General features: G+C 44.6%; 1 protein-coding gene and 1 non-coding gene across 2 annotated transcripts in view; both read left to right on the plus strand.

The window, feature by feature from the left end:
- Positions 1-11,586, plus strand: part of LOC120593534 (melanoma-associated antigen D2-like) — a 102,438-nt gene that overhangs the window by 4,995 nt on the left and 85,857 nt on the right.
- On the plus strand, positions 1,036-1,165 carry LOC120593595 (small nucleolar RNA SNORA11). Its single transcript, XR_005650398.1, has one exon. It is a non-coding gene; the product is annotated as a small nucleolar RNA SNORA11 (small nucleolar RNA).

The following is an 11,586-nucleotide window of genomic DNA, read 5'->3' on the forward strand; positions in this document are numbered from 1 at the left end:
TGGGGAACTCTCTGCTTCCTGTCTCATTGTGTCTTGGACGTCTAGAGAGCTTCTTTCTTGTGCAGGAAACCTTTTCCATGTTGGAAATGCATCTGCACACATCTGAGAGGTGCCATGGCCCTGTTTGTTTGTATGTATGTATGTACACATGTATGTATTTACCCGTTCTCTGCTCTCAGGATACATCATTCGCTTTTTGGGGATGTGAAGAAGCTCATTACCGATGAGTTCGTGAAACAGAAGTAAGTGTTTGTCTGGTGTTGGTGTGTTCCATGCATTTTGTGTGTTTTAGAACTGAGCGATAAAGCCGTATGTGTGCACGTGTGCCTCTGTGTGTGTGTATGGAGGTGGTAGCTTTTTCTTGAGGTGGTGACAGGGAACAGGAGCACATAATTTCTTGACCTATCACATATGTTCTTACATATACCTTCAGAACAATACAAGGGAGGGATTGTCATTACCAGCATTGTACCTGTGAGGAAACCGAGGCACAGAGTGTGAAGTCATTTTTCTTATGGTTATACAGGTAGCAAATGGAAGATTTCAATTTTAGATTCAGGCCCCAATGCCTTGGTTCTTTTTACTATGCCAACCAGGGCCTCATAGAAATTAATTTCAATTAAGTGTCGTAGAATGGTAGCTTTAGGCAGCCGGGTATCGTCCTTAGGGGCTTTACATATACATCTCATTTGCATAACTACCCTGTAGAATAAGTGCTATCATCCCATTGCCATTTTCAGTTGATAGACCTGGGGGTCAGAGACTGGAAGTCTGAGCGTGGCCCTAGCTGGTCAGGGGCCCGTTCAGGCCTGGAGGCCAGCCCTCCTGACTTTCGGGCCAGGGCCCACCTTATCCTCGGTCCTCGGAGAACATGTGCACACTCACACAGGTGCACTAGCACACGTTCGCGTGCACACAATTGGGAGTGTATGCGGAGTACAGTGCTCTTGGACTGTTGCTTCCCTTCCCTTCACCGTCATTTTCTGTGGTGGACGGTCCCAGGGCTCAGCCAGGCCACGGGTGAGACCCTGCGGTGGGGTGTGCTCAGAGCAGGGGGCCTGAAGAAATGGCTCCTCTGTTTATAACACACCCAGCAGGAATCCGGGGTCATTGTGACGAGGGGCACCAAACTTGTGGCCTTCCTATGAACGAACACCCTACATGTGTTCTCTTCTGCTCCTCCACATAGCTGCTGGGCAGGACTGATAGGACAGGGCTCAATGTTGAAAGAAAAGTTGTAGTATTTAGTGGGGGAGGTAGCCACCTAGAGCCTATCCAGTCCATGCATGGGTATACCTACCATGGATGGTCTTATAGACCTAAAGGCTTTGAACCTCTCTTTTCAAGGTACCTGGACTATGCAAGAGTCCCTAATAGCAATCCCCCTGAGTATGAGTTCTTCTGGGGCCTGCGCTCTTACTATGAGACCAGCAAGATGAAAGTCCTCAAGTTTGCCTGTAAGGTAATTGGAGAGCTGCCCAAGCTTGGCATATCAAGAGCATGGGGTGCCCCTGACTGGGACAGGCTGTATACAGAGCAGCCTGCAGCTCATATATAAACATTCTGAAGTCTCTTTTAATGTGCCAAACATTTTGGCTGAATCATTAAATCCTAACAACTAACATGTCATCCTACTGCAGATGAGAAAACTCAGGCTCAGAGAGGTAATTAGATAACATGTCCAGGGTCACAGAGCTAGTAAGTGTCAGAACAGAGATGGAATATTGGTGCATAATTACTAGAAGTATTTATTACATTACTGGTATATATAGCACGTAACATGTCATCTAGAATACAGTAGGTGCTCAGTTCTCTGATTCTGATCCTTCTGATGGTTGCTATTTCTGTTTCAGGTACAAAAGAAGGATCCTAAGGAATGGGCAGCTCAGTACCGAGAGGCGATGGAAGCAGATATGAAGGCTGCGGCTGAGGCTGCAGCTGAAGCCAAAGCGAGGGCCGAGATTAGAGCTCGAATGGGCATTGGGCTTGGCTCTGAGAATGCAGCTGGGCCCTGCAATTGGGACGAAGCTGATATTGGACCCTGGGCCAAAGCCCGGATCCAGGCAGGAGCTGAAGCTAAAGCCAAAGCCCAAGAGAGTGGTGGTGCCAGTAATGGTGCCAATGCCAGTGGCAGCTTTGGTGCCAGTGCCAGCTTGACCCCCACTTTCACATTTGGGCTCTTCACTGGCCTCAGTGGAGCTGGTGCCAGCAGCAGTGGCAGCTCTGGTGCCTGTGGTTTCTCCTACAAGTGAGAATTCAGGTATCTACTTAGATTTGGTAGGGGCAACCAGGGCTCTTGGGGGTGGGATGAAGAGCTCTGGGTAGTTATAGGAAGGCCAAAGTCAGGACCATATGGAGAGAGTGGGAAAATACCACTTTTGACATTTTATTCTTGTTTGGTGGATATTAATTGACTTTTAAATTTTCTTTTACTTGTGTTTTCAGATATTGCTAATCCAGCAGTCTTTCTCTTCAAGCCAGGGTGCATCCTCAGAAACCTACTCAACACATCACTCTAGGCAGCCACTATCAATCAATTTAAGTTGACACTCTACATTAAATCTATTTGGCTATTTGAGTTTTTGTTTTTTTTTTTTTTTAACGGGCTGTCTACATTTCTAGTATCACAATTAAAAGTGAATTGGGAAAGTTTCCACTTTAATTTATGCTTAGTTTGAGGTGACACTGTTGGATTCAGGGAAATGAGATTGGCATGCCTTGTTGGGATAGGTTGGGCCTCATCTCTAGGCTACAGGGCAGGCAGGATTGTGGTGGGGTGGGGAATCATAGAATTTCTAGACACACAGGACACACTTTGAAGAAAAACCCTGAGGTAAGTCTGGAGCAGCAACTCAGGAGAGACTAGACATCAAGTATAGATTCTCCTTTTGAGAAATTCGGATGACACAGGAAGGAAACAAATAGTAAAGGAACAAATGAGGATTTTCTTGGGAAAGGGGAGAGAGGCTTGAGCAGGCAGGATCCAATAGTGAGGGAGACGTTGAAGACTGACTGACACAGCCCAGCCCCTGTCAGGGTGGAGGGGAAGGCCTGGGAGAAAGGACTATCCAGAAAGTACTTGGAGAGGGGACTGGAAAGATGTGAGGCAGTGGGGAGGCCTCAATGATTTTGGAGGCTCCTTCCTTATGGGAAGTTGCTCGGTAATATTGTAGGAATCAAGATGAGTATTAGTTATTCCAAGGTTTTGGTTCTGAATTATAAGGGTACAAGACCAAGGGCAGTGAGTGTATAAGTCAGTACCTTTATTACTGTGTCCATAGTGCTTGGTGCATAGTAGGCACACAGAGTGGTAGAAAAGAAGGGACCATGGGACCCAGGCAGGCTTAGGGAAGAAGGTGAGATTGTGACAGGGATGCAGTGCAGGGGTTTGTGGTCAGGAATCTCAAGTCCACGAATGGCAAAATGTTAAGTGAATATACCAAGTACCTGCTATATATTACAGTGTCTGGGAAGTGGTGTTGAGAGAATGAGAATGACAACCGGGGGTGGGGTGGGGTAGTCAGTGGGATGATTATATTTAAGGGCAGAGAGAACTCTAGTTGATGGTAACATCCAAGGAGAAGGTAGTTAAAGGAAAGAGAAAATGATGGTTCCTGGAGGTGTGGGGGTCAATGGCCTGGGAGTCCAGGATGTTGGCTGGGTTATCCATGTGGACAGTGAAACTACCTGAGTTGGTGGCAGGATTTGGGGTAGGGAGGAGTGCTGGGCCAGGTGCCAAAGTCCCCTCATGTATGGTTGAAAGTATCACCTCAGCTACACTGCCCACTAAGGTACAGATCCCTCAGGCAATCAAAGATCTACCTTTGCCAAGTTTGGGGCAGTATTTCCCTAGACTTTTCTCTTCAGGAAGCCCTCACTAATCCCCATATTACCAGATCCCTAATCAGTGGGACAGTCTTAAGGACAATAAGACCCTAGTAATGGTTCCCTCTTCCCTACTGTAGACCCTATATGCAATGTTTATTGCTTAGGGAACAGAATTTTTAAAATGTTCCATCCAGAGCAAGGCAGGTCCTTACCTGTGGCCATGAATTGAGACCAGCATTTGTTACTGAGGTGTTCTTCACTAGAAGTAGAGGTTCTTCTATTGTTTCCACAGGCCGTGGTCTCGTCCAGCTGGGTGGTACCTGGGAGAGGTAGACAAGGTCAGAGGCAGCTTAGGCCTAGGAGGGACTTTGTAGTGGGTGATTATCGTGTTCAGGGCTCCCCTCGGATTCCCAGGTGATGCCATCTGAAAATGGAATGGATGGGGATGATGGTGGTGGGGGTGGTGGCAAGGAACTTGGGAACCGTGATTCTAATAATTTTGTTTAAAGTGCTCGATAGAAATAAGGATGAGTCATAGTCACGAACTCTGCCATTTACCTTCCTTCCACAGACTACTGGGCTTGCAGGTATACCCACCTCTTTTTCCTTCTTACAAGACCTGGAATTTGACAGGACAAGGGGTTGACGTCCTCACTTCCCAGGTGTTGAGGGCTGAGGATATGGGGCAGGGAGGAAGAAATGTCTGTTTCCAGGCAAGTGGGTTGTGGCCAGAGCCAGAAAGCGTGCGGCAGGGGAAATGGGGACATTTTAGTTCATGTTTTTATACCACCTTTATCAACTTGTAGGTTACTGCAATGAATGAACTCCCACAATTTTCAGTCTTACCTTCAATAAATCATTACGTGAATTCCAAATGATTCTAGATGGTAATTATGTATCTTCCTTGGCTAGGATTGGGAAGCAGTTTCTCCGCCTATTTTACATTATCATTCTCTAAGAATCCTTTTTAGAGATTTTTTGTTCTAATTGCTTACCATGAAATTTCAATACCACAGATATACTGTATATTTAATAACTACATTTGTGCTTTGTACATAAGAACATTTAAAAATTCAATAAGAGCTAATGACAAAATGTTCAAGTTAAAAGTTAAAAATGTTTTAAAGCTGTTAATAGTTACCTTTATAACTTTGCTGAGCAACTTTAAATGTAATTTACTCACACTGTAATGTATCAGATTACATATAATTTTTATATGACTGATGTAATTTATATAACAACAATAGTGTATTCAAATTTTCAAAAAATATTCAAAACATTTTTCCAGCAAACTAAATTGAAAATTTAAATTATTTTAGTAAAAATTATTTTTAGTGAACTTAACCTTTCAGTGTTGCTTGATATGAGAAAACTAGCTGCTAGATATTCATGTATTGTCAACATTTTTTCTTTTCAGTATTTGACATAATTAATGATGGATTGAATAACTTCTGTAGAAATAAATAGAAACCATTTTTATTTACTTTGAAAAGCCCAAGTAATACAAAGGAACTGAGGATCAAACATAAAAGCAGTCAATAGCAACCAGTAGGCACACGCAGGCTACTTCTTGTGATATAACTGCAACAATGAGTGATGCATTGAAAGTCCTTCAGTCACAGCCATCTATTCACCATGGTTTTGTAGCTCTGATCTTGCTTACATCTATATATTACATGACCTCAGTGTCATTACTGCTCATGTGATACCCAAGAAAACCCCTAAGACAAATTAGGTACTAAGTAATAAGATTTTGTTAGGTAGAGTTGAGAAAGCCGCAAACTATTGTCATAGTTCATCTCCCCTCACTTCTATGTTATAAATGCAAGCATAGTAACATTTCACCTGGACTGAATAAAACAAGGTACGATGAATGTCAGAGAGAAAGAGAGGACAAGGGCTAGGGAGAGGAGAAGAGAAAGAAAGGAAGGGGAAGGGGAAGGAGGAAAAAGGAAAGAAAGAAAGAATCTATCTACTAGAGTTCTGGTCAAAGAATTAGAGGGAGATTTTATTTAATCCTATTTCTAGAGCATTCTCATGTTCAAGAACTTATAGGAATTGGTCAAGATGGTGGAGTAGGTAAATGCTGTGATTACCCCCTCTTGCAACCATATCACAGTTACAACTAAACTACAAAATAGCCATCATATGAGTCACCTGAAGTCTAGCTGAACAGAAGTCCTACAACTGGGGACACAGGGAAAAGGCCACCTTGAGACAGTGGATGAAAAATTTGAAGGTTATAATAAGTAGTAGAGACCAACCATTTGTGAGAATAAAATAGATTTTAAAAAATTTTTGCCCAAACTTGTACTTTCAAAAATGTCTTGGTCCAATATAATACTACTAATCCATGTGTATAATCACCATTTACCCTGTCTCCAAAAGATCACCCTAAACCTTAGCAACTACTATATCCAGCTCCAAGCCCAGGAATTTTGGGGTGATATCTTTTCCTCTTCTAGTTACCTTGCAATTCATTTTAGATATACTATAAGCTATGAAATAAATTGTACATTCATTGAACTGCCACTCACACACTATATTCTCCAGTGGTGTGAAGATGAAAAAAGAGAATGAAAACAAATTACACACACACAGAACAAGAAAGGAAATAAGGAGAATGAGTATAGTCCTCATTACTGAAACTAGTCCAGAGGCCATAGCTGGTGTTTCTGATTTCCCTATCTCCTGGATCCATGTGTGCCCCTTGCCTTTAACAAGCACCTTAGCTGTTAATGGTTCTTTGCTTGGAATCATGAGGCCCTTAGTGGGCCCTGTGTATGTACGGCTACTGTATTCTTTGGCCAACCTTGACATGATGTGGATGAAAGCACCCAGGGGATTGTCTTGGTCTCATATATAGAAGGTAGATTAAGCCCTGCCCCAATGGGTCCAGCAATACTGAGCGTGCCTTAAAGGAGCAAGTCGTGCATTATGCTCCTACAGAACCCTAGAAGTTGTTTCCACAGCAATTGCATGGAATCTGAACTCTTGGAGGTCCCACCTTTACTGGGTTGCTGTAATCTGCCTTGAACTTTTGCCACTGGACACGGCAGTGCTAAGGTCATGCAGCGAATCTCCTGGGTTCCAGACATGCTCTTCCATACCCCATTGTATAGAAGAATCCCTATTTCCCCTCGAAAAATTAGGATCACTTATTCCAGCCACAAAGTAAACACCCCCTTTTGCTTATTGGTTCAATGTCATGAGTTCCAAATGGGCAGTTCCAAATCAACAAGAAGTCTCAACTTCCTGTGAATCAAATTTTTGCAAGAGTTTCACTAAGTGAAGAGATGAGAGATGTCACTCTCATTTCTACTGTTTGGTTCCTAGACCTATGTATTCAGTTTATGGGAGAAAAACATCATATATTTGTTGTTGATTCAAAGAATACATTGAATTCTGTGAGAGAGCCCTCAGACTTCACAAAGTATTGTTTCCTGTTGCCATAACAAAATCTTCCATAGGCCATTCCACTCTTCTGTAAGAGCAGATGTTTATGGATGATGGTGTACATGTTAAGAACAGGGAAGCCCATAGTCATTAGACCATTTTCTTACTTCCTTCACTGTGAAATATGTTCTTTGATCAGAAAAAACTCTTGTAAGGGATATTTCAATGGTATATAAAATACATAAAGTAATTAGAAAATTCAACGATAATGGTGCTGATAAAAGCACTGCAGGCAGGGAAGGCAAATCCATTCCAGAATATGTGATTATTTCAGTAAGGATAAGTTGATGCCCACTCCATGATGGAAAGGGTCCAATGTATATCAACCAGATGCATGGCTCTGAGTTTTGCCTCCTACGAAAATTTCCCTTTCTTACTTCCCATCAGAGTCACACCTGAGTGGGGCTGTAAGACCATAGCTGTCAACTTCTGGGTAGTTCCTTCTTATCATGCAGTGTCATCTGCAAACCATGCTCCTGGTGTTATTTTCTTCTTCAATAAGCTGGTTATTGGGAACTTGATACAGGGACCTAGGTACGAGCTGAGGGAGGATGAGCAATGTGGCAGGAGTAGGTGCTGTGGGAGTGTGAGTGTGAGCCTCCTGTAACTCACTTGTGTTTTTAGGACCTCCTCCAGATCAAATTTGTTTATACCACCACTCTTAGGTGATGGAATGTTGTTACTGCCTACCCAAATCTAGGGCTTGGTGGATCAGATGGCACCAAGGCCAAGATGGGCAGCTCAGGTTGCATAGTCTCTTGGGGTCACCAGGGCCAGTAATTTAACTTTGTTAAATTAACCATCAGGTGCCAGGAGCTATTTCTCAAAAAGAGAGTAGTTATTTGACAAAGGGCATATCTTTTGCTCTAGAGGCTTGTATTTTGATTCTCCAGTTGAGGCTTGCCAGAGGCTCCATACAGCATCACGATCTGTCATAGATGCTCATTCAACAATTAAGACATGTACTTGTTAAGTCAACAACCATGTATTAGTGACTGCAGTGTTCATGGCCCTGAGTATGAGGTATCTTGTTCTCAAGACACAGCTAGTCCAGTGAGGGTAATAATGACAGCACTGGGAGGGACCACAAAGGGCTGTGGGAGCCCAGATGAGCAAGTGATTCGCTCTTCTTCTACATTTAGGCATATTATTAGTTACAGGTGGTGTGTGGGGAACATCTACACAAATGCATACATATAGGCATATTTATATGCACAAATACGGGCATTGTGTATACACATTCTAATTATAGATTATGAGTCAGCAGTCAGTGTGCTCTGGTGGAAAGAGCCCTTGACTGGGAGGTAGGTGATGGGGGTCAACTGCTTCAGCTCCCTTACACACAGTCCTTGTGTGTCCTGGGACACATCCCTGCCCCTCTCTGGCCTTGTATTGCCTGCCTGTAAGATGAAAACAGCATTAGCTCACTCACCCTTGTCTTCGTGAGTGGCAGGTTAGATAGTGGATGGGGAGCACCCAGAGCACTCCCTGGCACACAGTAGGTGAGAGCTACCGTAATTGATGTGGGTGATAGTCAGTGGGAAAGTGTTTAGTAAACCCTGCACAGTGCACTGTGCCCATGAGTGTGAAAGGTGGTGCCAGACAGGTGTGTACATGCACATGTTTGTGTGGAGGGAGGCACACCATGTGGAGATGGCCCATGTTCAAACTTGGCACTAAACTGTATGGGCAGTGCTGTGGCAGACCCCAGCCAAGAGAACCCTGGCTGCAGGTGGTGCTATGGGACAGGGGTGATGCCTCAGGTGGCCTCTGACTCTGCTCTGAGGAGCAAGAGAGGTAGGAGTCAGGTCAGAGTCTTCTCATGGGGACCTAGAGGTTAGGCTGTTTGTTTGAAGGCAACAGAAAGGGAGCCACAAAGACGAGGACAGGACATCTGGTGAGGTGCCTTGCCTGGGATATTGCCACCTCTGCAGGTGGGGATTGGTTGCTGAGGGGCAGGTAGGAAGGCCATATTTTAAGTCTTGGCTCTGTGAGACCTGGGGCCACTCTCTGCTCCTGTCTTGGCCTCAGCTTCCTCATCCATAAACTGGTGACAGTAATGCCCACCTCACAGAGCTGCTGCAAAGATTAAATGAGGCCACACATGTGGAAGCAGATGGTGCCATGCCTGTGCACTAGTGTCCAATATACGAGGGTGTTCCCTCCATCCTGCATCCCACTTCTCACTTGTCCTACCCCCAAGTGATTTCCCCAGCAAGAACCTGTGCTAACAACCCCAGGCCCAGAGTCAAACACTGGGGAAAGTGTGTCCCTTTATTGAGCAAGCACCCATAATATACAGGTCACTGTGCTCACCTGGAGAGAAAGGACATATACCATAGAGTCAGAGATGGGCCGGTACTAGGAGAGATGGAGCCCAGGGCATGGTGACCTGCCTGTGGGCAGGAAGGGACATTGGAGGGCTTCCTAGGCTAGATCATGAAGCAGGAGCACAGAGCCCTACCTGCCTGCTTGCCCCAAGCTCAGAGGCTAGAGTCACCTTCAATATGGTCTCTGAGGTTGAGTTCACTGTCACTATGCCCACATCGATAGATGAAGTGAAGTGTGACATGGGTATTCATGAGATAGTAAACTGTGTCACTCTAGATGTGGTCCTGCACTCAGTTCACCAGGTAGCACATGCCCATGTCAAAGATCTTGATGTAGGACAGGTGACTGGTTTGGCCCAAGCAGGAGCAAAGTGGAGTCTCTGTTCGTTACTCTCCATTTATTCCTCTAGGCCCACTCTCCACCCATGTCCATCCCAGTCTGTGCCTCAGGAGACTGAATTTTGTTGATGGCATCCTCTAGACTCCCTTGTTCTGCCAACAAGAGCTATTGGCACAGGATGGAGGGTGGTCAGAACAAAAGTTTGGGGTATTTATTCCCATGCCTCCCTATCTACTGGGTTGTGCTCTGGCCGTGTCTAAGTTCCCCTAACCATGACCATAAGCTCCTGTGGGCAGCCCGTCTTCCATGGTTATAAATCTCGTCACTTTCTTATAACTGCTACCTCCCCTTAATCCTTCCATTGTTGGAGAGGAAATGGCTTTCTGTTGGTGAAGCCCATAGGTATCTATCTAACCATTCCTTGTGGTGTCCCTTAACCCAGTTCACAGCACTGAAAATTAGGTCTTACTAATTTGTTTTCACATACACACTGTGTGTGCCATCTGATTTTAAGAGCAATCTGACTGACATCGAGTAAACGTATGAGAAAAAAATAAGCGAGAAAACAAGAGTGGGTGAAAGTAATGTTAAATAAATCAGTAAACAAGTGTGACTGAGAGAATGTAATGCATAAATAAATCAGTAAACAAGTGTGACTGAGAGAATGACAATATAACTTGATTTGTGAAACTTTCCCTATTTATTCTGTTAAGTGTTGTGGAAGCCACAGTGGCCAAAACTTGCTTTCCTCTGGAATCACAACTGAGAATGGAAAGGCAGTGGGAGGACAGTATAAAGCACAGACTGTCCTTGAGGATACCATCTCAGGGTCAGCGAGAAGTTCTAGCTGCCAGCCTTGCTTTAAATTTCATCCAGAGGTGTTCGAAGGCAAGACTGGCTACATCAGAATCACCATGTTAGAAATATAGAGTCCTGGACCCCTCCCATCTGGAGTCCGCTTCAGTAGGTTGGGGAGGGGCCCAAGAATCTGTTTCTGATCAGTTTGCAGGTGAACTTGATGTCTGGCCAGATCAGAGAACCACTGAGCTGAACTACCCACCTCCTCTGAGAGATGAGTGGACAAGCACAGAGGCATCACCCATGACATGTGGCCACCTTCACCAACCTGTTTAGCTTGGAGATCTGGGCTAATTTGATCATGCAAACCCAGAGAGACAGTTTAGTGCACGCAAAGGAGAGAGACAGACACACAGACCTGGGTTCAAATCCCAGCTTTGACCTTCCCCTAAGGTGGGACCCCAGGCAAATCACTCAAACGCTCTGCTTCACTTTTCCCATCTGTACAGTGAGGAGATGCTATCTATTATGGCTCAGGACCATTATGAGGATTTGAGAGATTTCCTCCCTGAAAATCAGGTGCAGAATAATGAAGACTGGAGATAACTAATCATTGCATCATTGAGCACTTACTTACTAAGACACAGGCACAGCGCCAAACGCTTTACGTGAATGGTCTCATTTAATCCCCACACATGCTGGCTATGAGATAGGAGCTATTACCATCCCCGTGCTACAGATGGGGAGACCGAGGCTTAGAGGGTGTCATAACTTTCCAGAGCCCTATAGGCAGCATCTGAGTCCTTGGAGCCTGCACTCAAGCCCTGAGCTAAA

Source organism: Pteropus medius, unplaced genomic scaffold (assembly GCF_902729225.1).
Source record: "Pteropus medius unplaced genomic scaffold, Ma_sr-lr_union100, whole genome shotgun sequence".
Lineage (NCBI taxonomy): Eukaryota > Metazoa > Chordata > Mammalia > Chiroptera > Pteropodidae > Pteropus > Pteropus medius.